The 15,328-nt window shown below is 36.0% G+C and overlaps 16 non-coding genes across 16 annotated transcripts; 8 read left to right on the forward strand and 8 right to left on the reverse strand.

Annotated features, from left to right (window-relative positions):
• The first annotated feature begins 480 nt into the window (after positions 1-480).
• LOC149129690 (5S ribosomal RNA) lies at positions 481-599 on the forward strand. Its single transcript, XR_016239371.1, has one exon. It is a non-coding gene; the product is annotated as a 5S ribosomal RNA (ribosomal RNA).
• A 985-nt stretch (positions 600-1,584) lies between these two features.
• LOC149129691 (5S ribosomal RNA) lies at positions 1,585-1,703 on the reverse strand. Its single transcript, XR_016239830.1, has one exon. It is a non-coding gene; the product is annotated as a 5S ribosomal RNA (ribosomal RNA).
• Positions 1,704-2,397: 694 nt separating this feature from the next.
• Positions 2,398-2,516, forward strand: LOC149129692 (5S ribosomal RNA). Its single transcript, XR_016239568.1, has one exon. It is a non-coding gene; the product is annotated as a 5S ribosomal RNA (ribosomal RNA).
• Positions 2,517-3,474: 958 nt separating this feature from the next.
• LOC149129693 (5S ribosomal RNA) lies at positions 3,475-3,593 on the reverse strand. Its single transcript, XR_016239832.1, has one exon. It is a non-coding gene; the product is annotated as a 5S ribosomal RNA (ribosomal RNA).
• Positions 3,594-4,287: 694 nt separating this feature from the next.
• LOC149129694 (5S ribosomal RNA) lies at positions 4,288-4,406 on the forward strand. The gene has a single exon (XR_016239569.1). It is a non-coding gene; the product is annotated as a 5S ribosomal RNA (ribosomal RNA).
• A 944-nt stretch (positions 4,407-5,350) lies between these two features.
• On the reverse strand, positions 5,351-5,469 carry LOC149129695 (5S ribosomal RNA). The gene has a single exon (XR_016239833.1). It is a non-coding gene; the product is annotated as a 5S ribosomal RNA (ribosomal RNA).
• A 694-nt stretch (positions 5,470-6,163) lies between these two features.
• On the forward strand, positions 6,164-6,282 carry LOC149129696 (5S ribosomal RNA). Its single transcript, XR_016239522.1, has one exon. It is a non-coding gene; the product is annotated as a 5S ribosomal RNA (ribosomal RNA).
• Positions 6,283-7,259: 977 nt separating this feature from the next.
• LOC149129697 (5S ribosomal RNA) lies at positions 7,260-7,378 on the reverse strand. Its single transcript, XR_016239834.1, has one exon. It is a non-coding gene; the product is annotated as a 5S ribosomal RNA (ribosomal RNA).
• Positions 7,379-8,072: 694 nt separating this feature from the next.
• On the forward strand, positions 8,073-8,191 carry LOC149129698 (5S ribosomal RNA). Its single transcript, XR_016239570.1, has one exon. It is a non-coding gene; the product is annotated as a 5S ribosomal RNA (ribosomal RNA).
• A 942-nt stretch (positions 8,192-9,133) lies between these two features.
• Positions 9,134-9,252, reverse strand: LOC149129699 (5S ribosomal RNA). The gene has a single exon (XR_016239835.1). It is a non-coding gene; the product is annotated as a 5S ribosomal RNA (ribosomal RNA).
• Positions 9,253-9,946: 694 nt separating this feature from the next.
• On the forward strand, positions 9,947-10,065 carry LOC149129700 (5S ribosomal RNA). The gene has a single exon (XR_016239571.1). It is a non-coding gene; the product is annotated as a 5S ribosomal RNA (ribosomal RNA).
• Positions 10,066-11,057: 992 nt separating this feature from the next.
• Positions 11,058-11,176, reverse strand: LOC149129701 (5S ribosomal RNA). Its single transcript, XR_016240006.1, has one exon. It is a non-coding gene; the product is annotated as a 5S ribosomal RNA (ribosomal RNA).
• Positions 11,177-11,870: 694 nt separating this feature from the next.
• LOC149129702 (5S ribosomal RNA) lies at positions 11,871-11,989 on the forward strand. The gene has a single exon (XR_016239573.1). It is a non-coding gene; the product is annotated as a 5S ribosomal RNA (ribosomal RNA).
• Positions 11,990-12,953: 964 nt separating this feature from the next.
• Positions 12,954-13,072, reverse strand: LOC149129703 (5S ribosomal RNA). Its single transcript, XR_016239836.1, has one exon. It is a non-coding gene; the product is annotated as a 5S ribosomal RNA (ribosomal RNA).
• Positions 13,073-13,766: 694 nt separating this feature from the next.
• Positions 13,767-13,885, forward strand: LOC149129704 (5S ribosomal RNA). The gene has a single exon (XR_016239372.1). It is a non-coding gene; the product is annotated as a 5S ribosomal RNA (ribosomal RNA).
• A 983-nt stretch (positions 13,886-14,868) lies between these two features.
• Positions 14,869-14,987, reverse strand: LOC149129705 (5S ribosomal RNA). Its single transcript, XR_016239837.1, has one exon. It is a non-coding gene; the product is annotated as a 5S ribosomal RNA (ribosomal RNA).
• Positions 14,988-15,328: the final 341 nt, after the last annotated feature.

Genomic DNA, 15,328 nt, shown 5'->3' on the forward strand with positions numbered 1-15,328 from the left:
GGCAACAACACTTACTAATCATTCACATCATATACTACTACCTATACGTTGCACACTTTAACGACTTATGAACTTTCCCTATTTTCCTTCTCACTCTTACGGTCATTTAAGTTTTTATTTGCTTGGCACCCGTTATACACGTACATCTTTACCAGAAAACAATTCACATTTTGTGCGCCAGTGCTTTCGAAACAATGTTATTATATGCCGGTGTAATGACGTTATACGACCGTTATATCCATTGGGTCGGATATAAAATAGCACCAATTTATTTACAGATTATAACCAGCATTGATACTGATCGCGCAAATGAGAAATAATGAATATATGTGCGGCCGTATTTTTCGCTTTTAAGTTGCAAAAAAATAAATGTTAAAGCCTCAATTTCTATATAAATTGAAAGAAATCAAATGTTCTGAAAAATAAAATTGCGTTAGTATGATATTATAGAATAAATACATTAAAATTTACTTCTCTGATGTTCACGGCCATATCACGTTGAAAACACCGGTTCTCGTCCGATCACCGAAGTTAAGCAACATCGAGCCTAGTTAGTACTTAGATGGGTGACCGCTTGGGAACCCTAGGTGCTGTAAGCATTTTTTTTTGCTTCTTTTAACATTTTTTTAAAAATTAATTTAAACAAATTGAATTTTGATAATGTAATATGATAAAAGAAAGTGGATTCGATTTACTTTCAATATGAAATACAGAAAGCATACGCAGATTAACCAAAATTCAGCGGGTGGGAACCTCTTGTGAGACTACTACTTATCCATGAAACTTGTTGACAGTGATGATCGTGCAGCTGAAAAGATTTCCCGTGAAGATATTGAAAATAGCTTTCATGTCATGTTCACTGTTGAACAACCATCAACCTGAGAGAACAGGAACAAATAGTGTAAAGCATTCTCTCCCATAATTCAAACGATTTGCATATTCTGTGACTCTATAAAGGGAGATAATAGTTGCGTTAGTTTCTAAAAAAATTCATATCCTTGTTCTGGGAACTGGCAGTGAACTATCTCTTTCAACCTCTGGCATTCGATATGTTTGTAGGGACTGGACCACTAAGCACGAACTTTTAGTCATTGTTTGCAGCTCGCCTTACCGAGGTGCCAGATGATGCCCGTTGGGATGCTTAACTTTTCCAACCACATGGTTCCGGGTTCAGTCCCACTGCGTGGCACCTTGGGCAAGTGTCTTCTACTATAGTCTCGCGACGACCAAAGCCTTATGAGTGGTTTTGGTAGACGGAAACTGAAAGACGCCCGTCGTATACATGTGTATACATGTGTATATATATATATATATATATATATATATATATATGTATATATATATATATATATATATATATATGTATGTATGTATGTGCGTGTATATGTTTGTGTCTGTTCCCCAACATCGCATGACAACCGATGGTAGTGTGTATACGTCCCTGTAACTTAGCGGTTCGGCAAAAAGTGGACGATATAATAAGTGCCAGGCTTACAAAGAATAAGTCCTGATGAAAATATATTGAATCCGCTGTTTTAATGCTTGTTAAAATTTACAGCTTGTGTAAATTAAAAAGAAAAAGAATGCTTACAGCACCTAGGGTTCCCAAGCGGTCACCCATCTAAGTACTAACTAGGCTCGATGTTGCTTAACTTCGGTGATCGGACGAGAACCGGTGCTTTCAACGTGATATGGCCGTAAACATCTATACAGTAAATTTTATTCTATTTATTCTATAAACTTATACTAAATCATTTTCATTTTTTAGAATGTATTTTTCTTTCTTTCACTTTGTATATAACTTGGCAATCCTTCGGTAAAAAGACATTATCTTTCATCTTCACAGTGCCATCTTAGCGATCTTTCTATAAAAAACAAATTATCGTTCACCTTCACAGTGCTGAACAGTTAAACGCTGGCAACAACACTTACTAATCATTCACATCATATACTACTACCTATACATTGCACACTTTAACGACTTATGAACTTTCCCTATTTTCCTTCTCACTCTTACGGTCATTTAAGTTTTTATTTGCTTGGCACCCGTTATACACGTTCATCTTTACCAGAAAACAATTCACATTTTGTGCGCCAGTGCTTTCGAAACAATGTTATTATATGCCGGTGTAATGACGTTATACGACCGTTATATCCATTGGGTCGGATATAAAATAGCACCAATTTATTTACAGATTATACCCAGCATTGATACTGATCGCGCAAATGAGAAATAATGAATATATGTGCGGCCGTATTTTTCGCTTTTAAGTTGCAAAAAAATAAATGTTAAAGCCTCAATTTCTATATAAATTGAAAGAAATCAAATGTTCTGAAAAATAAAATTGCTTTAGTATGATATTATAGAATAAATACATTAAAATTTACTTCTCTGATGTTTACGGCCATATCACGTTGAAAACACCGGTTCTCGTCCGATCACCGAAGTTAAGCAACATCGAGCCTAGTTAGTACTTAGATGGGTGACCGCTTGGGAACCCTAGGTGCTGTAAGCATTTTTTTGGCTTCTTTTAACATTTTTTTAAAAATTAATTTAAACAAATTGAATTTTGACAATGTAATATGATAAAAGAAAGTGGATTCGATTTACTTTCAATATGAAATACAGAAAGCATACGCAGATTAACCAAAATTCAGCGGGTGGGGACCTCTTGTAAGACTACTACTTATCCATGAAACTTGTTGACAGTGATGATCGTGCAGCTGAAAAGTTTTCCCGTGAAGATATTGAAAATAGCTTTCATGTCATGTTCACTGTTGAACAACCATCAACCTGAGAGAACAGGAACAAATAGTGTAAAGCATTCTCTCCCATAATTCAAACGATTTGCATATTCTGTGACTCTATAAAGGGATATAATAGTTGCGTTAGTTTCTAAAAAAATTCATATCCTTGTTCTGGGAACTGGCAGTGAACTATCTCTTTCAACCTCTGGCATTCGATATGTTTGTAGGGACTGGACCACTAAGCACGAACTTTTAGTCATTGTTTGCAACTCGCCTTACCGAGGTGCCAGATGATGCCCGTTGGGATGCTTAACTTTTCCAACCACATGGTTCCGGGTTCAGACCCACTGCGTGGCACCTTGGGCAAGTGTCTTCTACTATAGTCTCGGGACGACCAAAGCCTTATGAGTGGTTTTGGTAGACGGAAACTGAAAGAAGCCCGTCGTATACATGTGTATACATGTGTATATATATATATATATATATATATATATATATATATATATATGTATGTATGTGCGTGTATATGTTTGTGTCTGTTCCCCAACATCGCATGACAACCGATGGTGGTGTGTATACGTCCCTGTAACTTAGCGGTTCGGCAAAAAGTGGACGATATAATAAGTGCCAGGCTTACAAAGAATAAGTCCTGATGAAAATAAATTGAATCCGCTGTTTTAATGCTTGTTAAAATTTACAGCTTGTGTAAATTAAAAAGAAAAAGAATGCTTACAGCACCTAGGGTTCCCAAGCGGTCACCCATCTAAGTACTAACTAGGCTCGATGTTGCTTAACTTCGGTGATCGGACGAGAACCGGTGCTTTCAACGTGATATGGCCGTAAACATCTATACAGTAAATTTTAATCTATTTATTCTATAAACTGATACTAAATCATTTTCATTTTTTAGAATGTATTTTTCTTTCTTTCACTTTGTATATAACTTGGCAATCCTTCGGTAAAAAGACATTATCTTTCATCTTCACAGTGCCATCTTAGCGATCTTTCTATAAAAAACAAATTATCGTTCACCTTCACAGTGCTGAACAGTTAAACGCTGGCAACAACACTTACTAATCATTCACATCATATACTACTACCTATACATTGCACACTTTAACGACTTATTAACTTTCCCTATTTTCCTTCTCACTCTTACGGTCATTTAAGTTTTTATTTGCTTGGCACCCGTTATACACGTTCATCTTTACCAGAAAACAATTCACATTAAGTGCGCCAGTGCTTTCGAAACAATGTTATTATATGCCGGTGTAATGACGTTATACGACCGTTATATCCATTGGGTCGGATATAAAATAGCACCAATTTATTTACAGATTATAACCAGCATTGATACTGATCGCGCAAATGAGAAATAATGAATATATGTGCGGCCGTATTTTTCGCTTTTAAGTTGCAAAAAAATAAATGTTAAAGCCTCAATTTCTATATAAATTGAAAGAAATCAAATGTTCTGAAAAATAAAATTGCTTTAGTATGATATTATAGAATAAATACATTAAAATTTACTTCTCTGATGTTTACGGCCATATCACGTTGAAAACACCGGTTCTCGTCCGATCACCGAAGTTAAGCAACATCGAGCCTAGTTAGTACTTAGATGGGTGACCGCTTGGGAACCCTAGGTGCTGTAAGCATTTTTTTGGCTTCTTTTAACATTTTTTTAAAAATTAATTTAAACAAATTGAATTTTGACAATGTAATATGATAAAAGAAAGTGGATTCGATTTACTTTCAATATGAAATACAGAAAGCATACGCAGATTAACCAAAATTCAGCGGGTGGGGACCTCTTGTAAGACTACTACTTATCCATGAAACTTGTTGACAGTGATGATCGTGCAGCTGAAAAGTTTTCCCGTGAAGATATTGAAAATAGCTTTCATGTCATGTTCACTGTTGAACAACCATCAACCTGAGAGAACAGGAACAAATAGTGTAAAGCATTCTCTCCCATAATTCAAACGATTTGCATATTCTGTGACTCTATAAAGGGAGATAATAGTTGCGTTAGTTTCTAAAAAAATTCATATCCTTGTTCTGGGAACTGGCAGTGAACTATCTCTTTCAACCTCTGGCATTCGATATGTTTGTAGGGACTGGACCACTAAGCACGAACTTTTAGTCATTGTTTGCAGCTCGCCTTACCGAGGTGCCAGATGATGCCCGTTGGGATGCTTAACTTTTCCAACCACATGGTTCCGGGTTCAGTCCCACTGCGTGGCACCTTGGGCAAGTGTCTTCTACTATAGTCTCGGGACGACCAAAGCCTTATGAGTGGTTTTGGTAGACGGAAACTGAAAGAAGCCCGTCGTATACATGTGTATACATGTGTATATATATATATATATATATATATATATGTATGTATGTGCGTGTATATGTTTGTGTCTGTTCCCCAACATCGCATGACAACCGATGGTGGTGTGTATACGTCCCTGTAACTTAGCGGTTCGGCAAAAAGTGGACGATATAATAAGTGCCAGGCTTACAAAGAATAAGTCCTGATGAAAATAAATTGAATCCGCTGTTTTAATGCTTGTTAAAATTTACAGCTTGTGTAAATTAAAAAGAAAAAGAATGCTTACAGCACCTAGGGTTCCCAAGCGGTCACCCATCTAAGTACTAACTAGGCTCGATGTTGCTTAACTTCGGTGATCGGACGAGAACCGGTGCTTTCAACGTGATATGGCCGTAAACATCTATACAGTAAATTTTAATCTATTTATTCTATAAACTTATACTAAATCATTTTCATTTTTTAGAATGTATTTTTCTTTCTTTCACTTTGTATAAAACTTGGCAATCCTTCGGTAAAAAGACATTATCTTTCATCTTCACAGTGCCATCTTAGCGATCTTTCTATAAAAAACAAATTATCGTTCACCTTCACAGTGCTGAACAGTTAAACGCTGGCAACAACACTTACTAATCATTCACATCATATACTACTACCTATACGTTGCACACTTTAACGACTTATGAACTTTCCCTATTTTCCTTCTCACTCTTACGGTCATTTAAGTTTTTATTTGCTTGGCACCCGTTATACACGTTCATCTTTACCAGAAAACAATTCACATTTTGTGCGCCAGTGCTTTCGAAACAATGTTATTATATGCCGGTGTAATGACGTTATACGACCGTTATATCCATTGGGTCGGATATAAAATAGCACCAATTTATTTACAGATTATAACCAGCATTGATACTGATCGCGCAAATGAGAAATAATGAATATATGTGCGGCCGTATTTTTCGCTTTTAAGTTGCAAAAAAATAAATGTTAAAGCCTCAATTTCTATATAAATTGAAAGAAATCAAATGTTCTGAAAAATAAAATTGCGTTAGTATGATATTATAGAATAAATACATTAAAATTTACTTCTCTGATGTTCACCGCCATATCACGTTGAAAACACCGGTTCTCGTCCGATCACCGAAGTTAAGCAACATCGAGCCTAGTTAGTACTTAGATGGGTGACCGCTTGGGAACCCTAGGTGCTGTAAGCATTTTTTTTTGCTTCTTTTAACATTTTTTTAAAAATTAATTTAAACAAATTGAATTTTGATAATGTAATATGATAAAAGAAAGTGGATTCGATTTACTTTCAATATGAAATACAGAAAGCATACGCAGATTAACCAAAATTCAGCGGGTGGGAACCTCTTGTGAGACTACTACTTATCCATGAAACTTGTTGACAGTGATGATCGTGCAGCTGAAAAGATTTCCCGTGAAGATATTGAAAATAGCTTTCATGTCATGTTCACTGTTGAACAACCATCAACCTGAGAGAACAGGAACAAATAGTGTAAAGCATTCTCTCCCATAATTCAAACGATTTGCATATTCTGTGACTCTATAAAGGGAGATAATAGTTGCGTTAGTTTCTAAAAAAATTCATATCCTTGTTCTGGGAACTGGCAGTGAACTATCTCTTTCAACCTCTGGCATTCGATATGTTTGTAGGGACTGGACCACTAAGCACGAACTTTTAGTCATTGTTTGCAGCTCGCCTTACCGAGGTGCCAGATGATGCCCGTTGGGATGCTTAACTTTTCCAACCACATGGTTCCGGGTTCAGTCCCACTGCGTGGCACCTTGGGCAAGTGTCTTCTACTATAGTCTCGCGACGACCAAAGCCTTATGAGTGGTTTTGGTAGACGGAAACTGAAAGACGCCCGTCGTATACATGTGTATACATGTGTATATATATATATATATATATATATATATATATATATATATATATATATATATATATATATGTATGTATGTGCGTGTATATGTTTGTGTCTGTTCCCCAACATCGCATGACAACCGATGGTGGTGTGTATACGTCCCTGTAACTTAGCGGTTCGGCAAAAAGTGGACGATATAATAAGTGCCAGGCTTACAAAGAATAAGTCCTGATGAAAATAAATTGAATCCGCTGTTTTAATGCTTGTTAAAATTTACAGCTTGTGTAAATTAAAAAGAAAAAGAATGCTTACAGCACCTAGGGTTCCCAAGCGGTCACCCATCTAAGTACTAACTAGGCTCGATGTTGCTTAACTTCGGTGATCGGACGAGAACCGGTGCTTTCAACGTGATATGGCCGTAAACATCTATACAGTAAATTTTAATCTATTTATTCTATAAACTTATACTAAATCATTTTCATTTTTTAGAATGTATTTTTCTTTCTTTCACTTTGTATATAACTTGGCAATCCTTCGGTAAAAAGACATTATCTTTCATCTTCACAGTGCCATCTTAGCGATCTTTCTATAAAAAACAAATTATCGTTCACCTTCACAGTGCTGAACAGTTAAACGCTGGCAACAACACTTACTAATCATTCACATCATATACTACTACCTATACATTGCACACTTTAACGACTTATTAACTTTCCCTATTTTCCTTCTCACTCTTACGGTCATTTAAGTTTTTATTTGCTTGGCACCCGTTATACACGTTCATCTTTACCAGAAAACAATTCACATTAAGTGCGCCAGTGCTTTCGAAACAATGTTATTATATGCCGGTGTAATGACGTTATACGACCGTTATATCCATTGGGTCGGATATAAAATAGCACCAATTTATTTACAGATTATAACCAGCATTGATACTGATCGCGCAAATGAGAAATAATGAATATATGTGCGGCCGTATTTTTCGCTTTTAAGTTGCAAAAAAATAAATGTTAAAGCCTCAATTTCTATATAAATTGAAAGAAATCAAATGTTCTGAAAAATAAAATTGCTTTAGTATGATATTATAGAATAAATACATTAAAATTTACTTCTCTGATGTTTACGGCCATATCACGTTGAAAACACCGGTTCTCGTCCGATCACCGAAGTTAAGCAACATCGAGCCTAGTTAGTACTTAGATGGGTGACCGCTTGGGAACCCTAGGTGCTGTAAGCATTTTTTTGGCTTCTTTTAACATTTTTTTAAAAATTAATTTAAACAAATTGAATTTTGACAATGTAATATGATAAAAGAAAGTGGATTCGATTTACTTTCAATATGAAATACAGAAAGCATACGCAGATTAACCAAAATTCAGCGGGTGGGGACCTCTTGTAAGACTACTACTTATCCATGAAACTTGTTGACAGTGATGATCGTGCAGCTGAAAAGTTTTCCCGTGAAGATATTGAAAATAGCTTTCATGTCATGTTCACTGTTGAACAACCATCAACCTGAGAGAACAGGAACAAATAGTGTAAAGCATTCTCTCCCATAATTCAAACAATTTGCATATTCTGTGACTCTATAAAGGGAGATAATAGTTGCGTTAGTTTCTAAAAAAATTCATATGCTTGTTCTGGGAACTGGCAGTGAACTATCTCTTTCAACCTCTGGCATTCGATATGTTTGTAGGGACTGGACCACTAAGCACGAACTTTTAGTCATTGTTTGCAACTCGCCTTACCGAGGTGCCAGATGATGCCCGTTGGGATGCTTAACTTTTCCAACCACATGGTTCCGGGTTCAGACCCACTGCGTGGCACCTTGGGCAAGTGTCTTCTACTATAGTCTCGGGACGACCAAAGCCTTATGAGTGGTTTTGGTAGACGGAAACTGAAAGAAGCCCGTCGTATACATGTGTATACATGTGTATATATTTATATATATATATATATATGTATGTATGTGCGTGTATATGTTTGTGTCTGTTCCCCAACATAGCATGACAACCGATGGTGGTGTGTATACGTCCCTGTAACTTAGCGGTTCGGCAAAAAGTGGACGATATAATAAGTGCCAGGCTTACAAAGAATATGTCCTGATGAAAATAAATTGAATCCGCTGTTTTAATGCTTGTTAAAATTTACAGCTTGTGTAAATTAAAAAGAAAAAGAATGCTTACAGCACCTAGGGTTCCCAAGCGGTCACCCATCTAAGTACTAACTAGGCTCGATGTTGCTTAACTTCGGTGATCGGACGAGAACCGGTGCTTTCAACGTGATATGGCCGTAAACATCTATACGGTAAATTTTAATCTATTTATTCTATAAACTTATACTAAATCATTTTCATTTTTTAGAATGTATTTTTCTTTCTTTCACTTTGTATATAACTTGGCAATCCTTCGGTAAAAAGACATTATCTTTCATCTTCACAGTGCCATCTTAGCGATCTTTCTATAAAAAACAAATTATCGTTCACCTTCACAGTGCTGAACAGTTAAACGCTGGCAACAACACTTACTAATCATTCACATCATATACTACTACCTATACATTGCACACTTTAACGACTTATGAACTTTCCCTATTTTCCTTCTCACTCTTACGGTCATTTAAGTTTTTATTTGCTTGGCACCCGTTATACACGTTCATCTTTACCAGAAAACAATTCACATTTTGTGCGCCAGTGCTTTCGAAACAATGTTATTATATGCCGGTGTAATGACGTTATACGACCGTTATATCCATTGGGTCGGATATAAAATAGCGCCAATTTATTTACAGATTATAACCAGCATTGATACTGATCGCGCAAATGAGAAATAATGAATATATGTGCGGCCGTATTTTTCGCTTTTAAGTTGCAAAAAAATAAACGTTAAAGCCTCAATTTCTATATAAATTGAAAGAAATCAAATGTTCTGAAAAATAAAATTGCGTTAGTATGATATTATAGAATAAATACATTAAAATTTACTTCTCTGATGTTTACGGCCATATCACGTTGAAAACACCGGTTCTCGTCCGATCACCGAAGTTAAGCAACATCGAGCCTAGTTAGTACTTAGATGGGTGACCGCTTGGGAACCCTAGGTGCTGTAAGCATTTTTTTTGCTTCTTTTAACATTTTTTTAAAAATTAATTTAAACAAATTGAATTTTGATAATGTAATATGATAAAAGAAAGTGGATTCGATTTACTTTCAATATGAAATACAGAAAGCATACGCAGATTAACCAAAATTCAGCGGGTGGGAACCTCTTGTGAGACTACTACTTATCCATGAAACTTGTTGACAGTGATGATCGTGCAGCTGAAAAGTTTTCCCGTGAAGATATTGAAAATAGCTTTCATGTCATGTTCACTGTTGAACAACCATCAACCTGAGAGAACAGGAACAAATAGTGTAAAGCATTCTCTCCCATAATTCAAACGATTTGCATATTCTGTGACTCTATAAAGGGAGATAATAGTTGCGTTAGTTTCTAAAAAAATTCATATCCTTGTTCTGGGAACTGGCAGTGAACTATCTCTTTCAACCTCTGGCATTCGATATGTTTGTAGGGACTGGACCACTAAGCACGAACTTTTAGTCATTGTTTGCAGCTCGCCTTACCGAGGTGCCAGATGATGCCCGTTGGGATGCTTAACTTTTCCAACCACATGGTTCCGGGTTCAGTCCCACTGCGTGGCACCTTGGGCAAGTGTCTTCTACTATAGTCTCGCGACGACCAAAGCCTTATGTGTGGTTTTGGTAGACGGAAACTGAAAGACGCCCGTCGTATACATGTGTATACATGTGTATATATATATATATATATATATATATATATATATATATATATATATATATATATATATATATATATATATATGTATGTATGTATGTGCGTGTATATGTTTGTGTCTGTTCCCCAACATCGCATGACAACCGATGGTGGTGTGTATACGTCCCTGTAACTTAGCGGTTCGGCAAAAAGTGGACGATATAATAAGTGCCAGGCTTACAAAGAATAAGTCCTGATGAAAATATATTGAATCCGCTGTTTTAATGCTTGTTAAAATTTACAGCTTGTGTAAATTAAAAAGAAAAAGAATGCTTACAGCACCTAGGGTTCCCAAGCGGTCACCCATCTAAGTACTAACTAGGCTCGATGTTGTTTAACTTCGGTGATCGGACGAGAACCGGTGCTTTCAACGTGATATGGCCGTAAACATCTATACAGTAAATTTTATTCTATTTATTCTATAAACTTATACTAAATCATTTTCATTTTTTAGAATGTATTTTTCTTTCTTTCACTTTGTATATAACTTGGCAATCCTTCGGTAAAAAGACATTATCTTTCATCTTCACAGTGCCATCTTAGCGATCTTTCTATAAAAAACAAATTATCGTTCACCTTCACAGTGCTGAACAGTTAAACGCTGGCAACAACACTTACTAATCATTCACATCATATACTACTACCTATACATTGCACACTTTAACGACTTATGAACTTTCCCTATTTTCCTTCTCACTCTTACGGTCATTTAAGTTTTTATTTGCTTGGCACCCGTTATACACGTTCATCTTTACCAGAAAACAATTCACATTTTGTGCGCCAGTGCTTTCGAAACAATGTTATTATATGCCGGTGTAATGACGTTATACGACCGTTATATCCATTGGGTCGGATATAAAATAGCACCAATTTATTTACAGATTATACCCAGCATTGATACTGATCGCGCAAATGAGAAATAATGAATATATGTGCGGCCGTATTTTTCGCTTTTAAGTTGCAAAAAAATAAATGTTAAAGCCTCAATTTCTATATAAATTGAAAGAAATCAAATGTTCTGAAAAATAAAATTGCTTTAGTATGATATTATAGAATAAATACATTAAAATTTACTTCTCTGATGTTTACGGCCATATCACGTTGAAAACACCGGTTCTCGTCCGATCACCGAAGTTAAGCAACATCGAGCCTAGTTAGTACTTAGATGGGTGACCGCTTGGGAACCCTAGGTGCTGTAAGCATTTTTTTGGCTTCTTTTAACATTTTTTTAAAAATTAATTTAAACAAATTGAATTTTGACAATGTAATATGATAAAAGAAAGTGGATTCGATTTACTTTCAATATGAAATACAGAAAGCATACGCAGATTAACCAAAATTCAGCGGGTGGGGACCTCTTGTAAGACTACTACTTATCCATGAAACTTGTTGACAGTGATGATCGTGCAGCTGAAAAGTTTTCCCGTGAAGATATTGAAAATAGCTTTCATGTCATGTTCACTGTTGAACAACCATCAACCTGAGAGAACAGGAACAAATAGTGTAAAGCATTCTCTCCCATAATTCAAACAATTTGCATATTCTGTGACTCTATAAAGGGAGATAATAGTTGCGTTAGTTTCTAAAAAAATTCATATCCTTGTTCTGGGAACTGGCAGTGAACTATCTCTTTCAACCTCTGGCATTCGATATGTTTGTAGGGACTGGACCACTAAGCACGAACTTTTAGTCATTGTTTGCAACTCGCCTTACCGAGGTGCCAGATGATGCCCGTTGGGATGCTTAACTTTTCCAACCACATGGTTCCGGGTTCAGACCCACTGCGTGGCACCTTGGGCAAGTGTCTTCTACTATAGTCTCGGGACGACCAAAGCCTTATGAGTGGTTTTGGTAGACGGAAACTGAAAGAAGCCCGTCGTATACATGTGTATACATGTGTATATATATATATATATATATATATATATATATATATATATATATATATGTATGTATGTGCGTGTATATGTTTGTGTCTGTTCCCCAACATCGCATGACAACCGATGGTGGTGTGTATACGTCCCTGTAACTTAGCGGTTCGGCAAAAAGTGGACGATATAATAAGTGCCAGGCTTACAAAGAATATGTCCTGATGAAAATAAATTGAATCCGCTGTTTTAATGCTTGTTAAAATTTACAGCTTGTCTAAATTAAAAAGAAAAAGAATGCTTACAGCACCTAGGGTTCCCAAGCGGTCACCCATCTAAGTACTAACTAGGCTCGATGTTGCTTAACTTCGGTGATCGGACGAGAACCGGTGCTTTCAACGTGATATGGCCGTAAACATCTATACAGTAAATTTTAATCTATTTATTCTATAAACTTATACTAAATCATTTTCATTTTTTAGAATGTATTTTTCTTTCTTTCACTTTGTATAAAACTTGGCAATCCTTCGGTAAAAAGACATTATCTTTCATCTTCACAGTGCCATCTTAGCGATCTTTCTATAAAAAACAAATTATCGTTCACCTTCACAGTGCTGAACAGTTAAACGCTGGCAACAACACTTACTAATCATTCACATCATATACTACTACCTATACGTTGCACACTTTAACGACTTATGAACTTTCCCTATTTTCCTTCTCACTCTTACGGTCATTTAAGTTTTTATTTGCTTGGCACCCGTTATACACGTTCATCTTTACCAGAAAACAATTCACATTTTGTGCGCCAGTGCTTTCGAAACAATGTTATTATATGCCGGTGTAATGACGTTATACGACCGTTATATCCATTGGGTCGGATATAAAATAGCACCAATTTATTTACAGATTATAACCAGCATTGATACTGATCGCGCAAATGAGAAATAATGAATATATGTGCGGCCGTATTTTTCGCTTTTAAGTTGCAAAAAAATAAATGTTAAAGCCTCAATTTCTATATAAATTGAAAGAAATCAAATGTTCTGAAAAATAAAATTGCGTTAGTATGATATTATAGAATAAATACATTAAAATTTACTTCTCTGATGTTCACGGCCATATCACGTTGAAAACACCGGTTCTCGTCCGATCACCGAAGTTAAGCAACATCGAGCCTAGTTAGTACTTAGATGGGTGACCGCTTGGGAACCCTAGGTGCTGTAAGCATTTTTTTTTGCTTCTTTTAACATTTTTTTAAAAATTAATTTAAACAAATTGAATTTTGATAATGTAATATGATAAAAGAAAGTGGATTCGATTTACTTTCAATATGAAATACAGAAAGCATACGCAGATTAACCAAAATTCAGCGGGTGGGAACCTCTTGTGAGACTACTACTTATCCATGAAACTTGTTGACAGTGATGATCGTGCAGCTGAAAAGTTTTCCCGTGAAGATATTGAAAATAGCTTTCATGTCATGTTCACTGTTGAACAACCATCAACCTGAGAGAACAGGAACAAATAGTGTAAAGCATTCTCTCCCATAATTCAAACGATTTGCATATTCTGTGACTCTATAAAGGGAGATAATAGTTGCGTTAGTTTCTAAAAAAATTCATATCCTTGTTCTGGGAACTGGCAGTGAACTATCTCTTTCAACCTCTGGCATTCGATATGTTTGTAGGGACTGGACCACTAAGCACGAACTTTTAGTCATTGTTTGCAGCTCGCCTTACCGAGGTGCCAGATGATGCCCGTTGGGATGCTTAACTTTTCCAACCACATGGTTCCGGGTTCAGTCCCACTGCGTGGCACCTTGGGCAAGTGTCTTCTACTATAGTCTCGCGACGACCAAAGCCTTATGTGTGGTTTTGGTAGACGGAAACTGAAAGACGCCCGTCGTATACATGTGTATACATGTGTATATATATATATATATATATATATATATATATATATATATATATATATATATATATATATATGTATGTATGTATGTGCGTGTATATGTTTGTGTCTGTTCCCCAACATCGCATGACAACCGATGGTGGTGTGTATACGTCCCTGTAACTTAGCGGTTCGGCAAAAAGTGGACGATATAATAAGTGCCAGGCTTACAAAGAATAAGTCCTGATGAAAATAAATTGAATCCGCTGTTTTAATGCTTGTTAAAATTTACAGCTTGTGTAAATTAAAAAGAAAAAGAATGCTTACAGCACCTAGGGTTCCCAAGCGGTCACCCATCTAAGTACTAACTAGGCTCGATGTTGCTTAACTTCGGTGATCGGACGAGAACCGGTGCTTTCAACGTGATATGGCCGTAAACATCTATACAGTAAATTTTAATCTATTTATTCTATAAACTTATACTAAATCATTTTCATTTTTTAGAATGTATTTTTCTTTCTTTCACTTTGTATATAACTTGGCAATCCTTCGGTAAAAAGACATTATCTTTCATCTTCACAGTGCCATCTTAGCGATCTTTCTATAAAAAACAAATTATCGTTCACCTTCACAGTGCTGAACAGTTAAACGCTGGCAACAACACTTACTAATCATTCACATCATATACTACTACCTATACATTGCACACTTTAACGACTTATGAACTTTCCCTATTTTCCTTCTCACTCTTACGGTCATTTAAGTTTTTATTTGCTTGGC

This window comes from Octopus bimaculoides, unplaced genomic scaffold (genome assembly GCF_046866305.1).
Source record: "Octopus bimaculoides isolate indiv1 unplaced genomic scaffold, ASM4686630v1 contig39, whole genome shotgun sequence".
Classification (NCBI taxonomy): Eukaryota; Metazoa; Mollusca; class Cephalopoda; order Octopoda; family Octopodidae; genus Octopus; species Octopus bimaculoides.